Raw genomic sequence first — 6,875 nt, forward strand, 5'->3', positions numbered from 1 at the left:
TTAATCTATTGGAACAATGCAGGAACGGAAACTCAAACGGCATTTTCTTCTTATCGAGATTTACGTTAAGAATTGCGAGCTTGTCGAATCGACGGCTCTCTTTCCTGACTGTCATTTCGTCCCATCGACGGCTCTCTTTCCTGACTGTCATTTCGTCCCATCGACGGCTACATCTGTACGACACTGACGTGTATTATGTGGTTGAAACAAAGCCAGACTTAAACCAAGTTACGGAGTAAACGCAAATCAAATATTTAAAATCCGGGTCAGATATGTTTTCCACGCACGAGTCAGATATTTTAATTCCGTTTTTCCACGTGTATATCGTTTTTTCAAGTTGATTCAGAATCTAAAATCTAGATATATATTTAAATATAAATTTAAGTGTAAATCAAACTTTTGCCTAATTTTTGTTTAATTTTAAATTTAAATTATATTAAAGGGGCTGAGTATCTCATTATAAGAAAATTATTATTTTAATGAAAAAAATAAACACAAGATTTATTAAAATCGTGATAATAATTTTGAAATAAAAAAATTTAAACACAAAATTTATTGAAATCGTGATAACAATTTAATAAAATTATTATTACATCGTAAGGCGTTCCTCTGGGAAGAACTCCCCTCCAGTGCCACTCTGTACCTTCCTGCGCCCTTGATTTCGTTGTTAGATGATGGAATTGATATTAGCCGTTTGATTCGAGGGTTCGATTCATTATCCCTCCCCCTCCCCGCGCATAGCATCTGGCATTTGGCCGCGCATGGCATATGGTATCTGGCAAGCATGCAAATCGCCATATCTCACAGTTGGCAACAGAATCGCCATATCTCACAGTTTAGGGCGATATCATATCTCTGTGTCGGTAAAAGCATATCTGTGTACCTCTTAACCTTTACATTTCTTAATCCCTCGCACGTCTTTGCCTGTATCCTCCTGTTCGTCTCCAGTAAGCTCTGGAACCTACATCTATGTAACCGTTCGATTGGCTTAAATTGGAGGAGGGGCTGCTGCGGCGGATTGCATTTTATACCGATTTGTGGCTGCAGCTTCACTTGGGATTTTTGTGGCAGGACCATTACAGGGCTTCTCGATTTCACACGTTTCATCCTTCGAGGTGAGAAAGAGGGCAACGATGAATGAAAGGTGAGAAGCGCAGCTTCCCTGTCCTGTCTCTGATAAAAGAGGGTAACCATGAAAGAAGTATTTTATGTGTTAAATTTGTACTAGACAGCGATGTTGAGGGCGAATTTCTGATGAGATTTTCCAATGAAGCCTCTGGATGGCCTCCCGACTTCCGGATTTAATTGTGTGGTGGCCTCGCTAACTGGTCTGGTGGTTCGATTCTACCTCTCTTTGCTTCCTCCCATGGTGAAGAAGCTGGCTGGGGTTTTGAATTTTCCACGGGAAATGTAAGAAAATGCCATGTGTGGAGGAGGAATTCATGTCAGATATCCACTGTGAAATCAGAGCGGAAGAATTGAGAAAATATGGAAGGCATTAAGAAGCGATTTCCGAAGCAGAGGAGTTATTTTGACTAAATTCTTTACAATATAATTTGGTGGGGTAAGGGAATGCTTTTTTTCTTCTTGAATGTTGTTTGATGTAATGGAGGAAGCGAGTTGTGCTGTCATTTAATCTAATATTTGCATTTCTTTCTTTTCCATTTCTGCTCCCTTGGTGCTAACATATATGGTATGGTACGGCGATAGATCAATTTTTTTCTATAATTGTATGGTTTATTCTGAAATTTTTAGATTTCTCACTTTAATTAATTATTTATATTAATATGAATTAAGTTAATTAAACTGAATTAAATTTACTGGACGATGGATATCATTTCCTATGTCGATGTTTTTTTATTTAATTTCCTAGAGGTGTAATTTGAATAATTTTAATGTTTTTTCATTTAATTTCTTCACGGTGTAATTTGAATATTTATTGTATTATTACAGGTTATCCGTCTATGGAAAAATAGCATAGGGTGCTAGATTGAGATGGGAAGATTGGAGATCTTTTGGAACTTTTAAGAAAGAAAGTAGTAGGGTTGTTGGAAATGAGAGTAGACTGAGAAGAGATGCGACGGGCATATATACGTCCGTGAACCTACATACAGCTCTGCTTATTCTCCTTCGGCTTCTCTGTCTCTGTTCTGGTTTTTGTGTGTGTTCGTGTGTTCTGGAAGCGCTTCCATTGTGTTGTGTTGTCTCGTTATTTCTCTGTTTCATGTTATATGTCTTATGTGTGTTATATATGTTATGTGTGTTACGTGTGTTGTCTCGTCGTTTCTCTGTTTCATGTTATATGAGGAAAGTAGCAGAGTGCTATGATGAAAGTTGTAGAGGATGGAGGGTGAATGGGTTGGAATCTGTGAAAAAAACGGAGCTTAAGATGCATGCCGTTTTACTGTAGACTATTTAAAGCTTTGTAGTTATTTGATTTTTAAGGTGTACCTCTTTGCATCCAATGTACAATGCTGCAGGTTTTCAGTTTTGTTTAATTTGTTTCCTTTGCTTTGATGCAAGTAAATTGTAATTTATAATTAGATCACTCACGACTTTAAAAATTTGCCAAAAATCACCAGTTCAAATTGAACATCCTTAAATTTGTTACATCCAGAGTACTTGGAACCTAGGTTTTAATTTAGGATGTCTTGAAGCATGCAACATAAGTGGTTCTGAGCATTTCTATAATCTTCATTTACAGTCAAAATGGCAAACAGAAGTTGGCAAGTATTGCAAGAGTCAAATTCTTTTTATTATTTCTTTTGTGAGATTCTGGGTTGTATTGTTTTTATTTTTATCTAATAGCCATTTTATTCTAATTCATTGGTGCTCATTTTTCATGGGCCTTAGATGTTACCAAGAATATAGATGTCCTATTGCTGTTAATGAAGTCTTCATGCCTTCACAAAACTTTGTGCATTTACGGAACTTCCTGGTAATCCATATCCCAAAGCTCCCAGAATTGCCCTAATGGAGTATACATGGCAAACATCCAAAAGGAATCCCTTGAGCAAACAAATATAAAAGGATAAGTCAAAGTCTTCCAGGCTTGAGTAAGAGACAAGCCCAAATTTCTCTAATTGCCAGACCGAGTACCACTCTGAGGAAAGCCAGAATTGCCCAAAAAACACCTTCAAAATCCAAAGTTGAGAATGTAAAACAGCCCACAGAAGCAGACTAACAAAAATCAAAAGGATGTGATACCCAAACTCCCATCTACAAGCCTAAACATAAAGATATGATAGGTCACTAGGTTAGACTTAGGAATATACAGTATTAAATAATTGTTTTTCTGGCTGATGTGTTCTAACTTTTTCTACATGATAATGCAGAACAAATTATAAGGAACCACGAGGTTCCTATAATGTGGTCACCAAATAGAATTGCAGTTTTTAACTTTTATGGCACTGTTGGAGTTTGCATAGCAATAAAGAGTGAGAGAGATTGTTATCATGTGGCATACCAGATTTTGACAGTGTACTAAATCCCCATGGATATGTACTACCTTTCAATGAAGGTTATATAAAGGCAATGTCTATGAGTGTAACAGATGCCCCTGTGTACTTTCCACAAGCTTTCAGTTTTCATACGTACCCAACACATACATTGAAGCAGGGACTTATTAGTCAAAGGAATTGGGACTACATGGTGCCACCAGGAAGTGGTCATCAGAATGTACCTTTTAAACTGCAACCTCAAGGGAATGCCCCGGAACTGCAACTACCCTTCAAACTGCATCCTCAAGGGAATGCCTAGGAACTTCAACTCCAAGATTTTCAGTACTTCGTTGTGATTGATTTTGAGGCAACTTGTGACGTGGGTACACGTCTTAGTCCACAAGAGATAGTGTTTTTTTTTATTTATCTCATATCTGGTTCTTATTTGTGGCGATTTCCTTTCCATTTATGCAGATTATGAACAATGGAAAAGAGGGGTCGCGCCCTCCATTTCCATCCACTTCTTTTCATGATCATTCCAAGATGGAGAAAAAGGAATGTTTTGATAATTGCAAGATCCATTACCGTTGCGAATTTCTGATGAGATTTTCCAATGAAGCCTCTGGATGGCCTCCCGGCTTCCGGATTTAATTGTGTGGTGGTCTCGCTAACTGGTCTGGTGGTTCGATTCTACCTCTCTTTGCTTCCTCCGATGGTGAAGAAACTGGCTGGGGTTTTGAATTTTCCACGGGAAATGTAAGAAAATGCCATGTGTGGAGGAGGAATTCATGTCAGATATCAACTGTGAAATCAGAGCGGAAGAATTGAGAAAATATGGAAGGCATTAAGAAGCGATTTCCGAAGCAGAGGAGTTATTTTGACTAAATTCTTTACAATATAATTTGGTGGGGTAAGGGAATGCTTTTTTTCTTCTTGAATGTTGTTTGATGTAATGGAGGAAGCGAGTTGTGCTGTCATTTAATCTAATATTTGCATTTCTTTCTTTTCCATTTTTGCTCCCTTGGTGCTAACATATATGGTATGGTACGGCGATAGATCAATTTTTTTCTATAATTGTATGGTTTATTCTGAAATTTTTAGATTTCTCACTTTAATTAATTATTTATATTAATATGAATTAAGTTAATTAAACTGAATTAAATTTACTGGACGATGGATATCATTTCCTATGTCGATGTTTTTTTATTTAATTTCCTAGAGGTGTAATTTGAATAATTTTAATGTTTTTTCATTTAATTTCTTCACGGTGTAATTTGAATATTTATTGTATTATTACAGGTTATCCGTCTATGGAAAAATAGCATAGGGTGCTAGATTGAGATGGGAAGATTGGAGATCTTTTGGAACTTTTAAGAAAGAAAGTAGTAGGGTTGTAGGAAATGAGAGTAGACTGAGAAGAGATGCGACGGGCATATATACGTCCGTGAACCTACATACAACTCTGCTTATTCTCCTTCGGCTTCTCTGTCTCTGTTCTGGTTTTTGTGTGTGTTCGTGTGTTCTGGAAGCGCTTCCATTGTGTTGTGTTGTCTCGTTATTTCTCTGTTTCATGTTATATGTCTTATGTGTGTCATATATGTTATGTGTGTTACGTGTGTTGTCTTGTCGTTTCTCTGTTTCATGTTATATGAGGAAAGTAGCAGAGTGCTATGATGAAAGTTGTAGAGGATGGAGGGTGAATGGGTTGGAATCTTTGAAAAAAACGGAGCTTAAGATGCATGCCGTTTTACTGTAGACTATTTAAAGCTTTGTAGTTATTTGATTTTTAAGGTGTACCTCTTTGCATCTAATGTACAATGCTGCAGGTTTTCAGTTTTGTTTAATTTGTTTCCTTTGCTTTGATGCAAGTAAATTCTAATTTATAATTAGATCACTCATGACTTTAAAAATTTGCCAAAAATCACCAGTTCAAATTGAACATCCTTAAATTTGTTACATCCAGAGTACTTGGAGCACTGACTTATCATATGTATGCAGCTTATGGAGGATTTTCTTTGTTAACCTAGGTTTTAATTTAGGATGTCTTGAAGCATGCAACATAAGTGGTTCTGAGCATTTCTATAATCTTCATTTACAGTCAAAATGGCAAACAGAAGTTGGCAAGTATTGCAAGAGTCAAATTCTTTTTATTATTTCTTTTGTGAGATTCTGGGTTGTATTGTTTTTATTTTTATCTAATAGCCATTTTATTCTAATTCATTGGTGCTCATTTTTCATGGGCCTTAGATGTTACCAAGAATATAGATGTCCTATTGCTGTTAATGAAGTCTTCATGCCTTCACAAAACTTTGTGCATTTACGGAACTTCCTGGTAATCCATATCCCAAAGCTCCCAGAATTGCCCTAATGGAGTATACAGGGCAAACATCCAAAAGGAATCCCTTGAGCAAACAAATATAAAAGGATAAGTCAAAGTCTTCCAGGCTTGAGTAAGAGACAAGCCCAAATTTCTCTAATTGCCAGACCGAGTACCACTCTGAGGAAAGCCAGAATTGCCCAAAAAACACCTTCAAAATCCAAAGTTGAGAATGTAAAACAGCCCACAGGAGCAGACTAACAAAAATCAAAAGGATGTGATACCCAAACTCCCATCTACAAGCCTAAACATAAAGATATGATAGGTCACTAGGTTAGACTTAGGAATATACAGTATTAAATAATTGTTTTTCTGGCTGATGTGTTCTAACTTTTTCTACATGATAATGCAGAACAAATTATAAGGAACCACGAGGTTCCTATAATGTGGTCACCAAATAGAATTGCAGGTTTTAACTTTTATGGCACTGTTGGAGTTTGCATAGCAATAAAGAGTGAGAGAGATTTGTTATCATGTGGCATACCAGATTTTGACAGTGTACTAAATCCCCATGGATATGTACTACCTTTCAATGAAGGTTATATAAAGGCAATGTCTATGAGTGTAACAGATGCCCCTGTGTACTTTCCACAAGCTTTCAGTTTTCATACGTACCCAACACATACATTGAAGCAGGGACTTATTAGTCAAAGGAATTGGGACTACATGGTGCCACCAGGAAGTGGTCATCAGAATGTACCTTTTAAACTGCAACCTCAAGGGAATGCCCCGGAACTGCAACTACCCTTCAAACTGCATCCTCAAGGGAATGCCTAGGAACTTCAACCCCAAGATTTTCAGTACTTCGTTGTGATTGATTTTGAGGCAACTTGTGACGTGGGTACACGTCTTAGTCCACAAGAGATAGTGTTTTTTTTTATTTATCTCATATCTGGTTCTTATTTGTGGCGATTTCCTTTCCATTTATGCAGATTATGAACAATGGAAAAGAGGGGTCGCGCCCTCCATTTCCATCCACTTCTTTTCATGATCATTCCATGATGGAGAAAAAGGAATGTTTTGATAATTGCAAGATCCATTACCGTTGCAAATTTCTG

At 37.0% G+C, this 6,875-nt stretch overlaps 1 long non-coding RNA gene across 1 annotated transcript; it reads left to right on the plus strand.

The window, feature by feature from the left end:
• The first annotated feature begins 827 nt into the window (after positions 1-827).
• Positions 828-2,074, plus strand: LOC149241450 (uncharacterized). Its single transcript, XR_016245630.1, has 2 exons — positions 828-1,564; positions 1,954-2,074. It is a non-coding gene; the product is annotated as an uncharacterized LOC149241450 (long non-coding RNA).
• The last annotated feature ends 4,801 nt before the right edge of the window (positions 2,075-6,875 follow it).

The sequence above is a fragment of the Pinus tabuliformis genome, chromosome 8 (genome assembly GCF_031772625.1).
Source record: "Pinus tabuliformis cultivar Carrire ecotype Pingquan chromosome 8, CPIR1, whole genome shotgun sequence".
Classification (NCBI taxonomy): Eukaryota; Viridiplantae; Streptophyta; class Pinopsida; order Pinales; family Pinaceae; genus Pinus; species Pinus tabuliformis.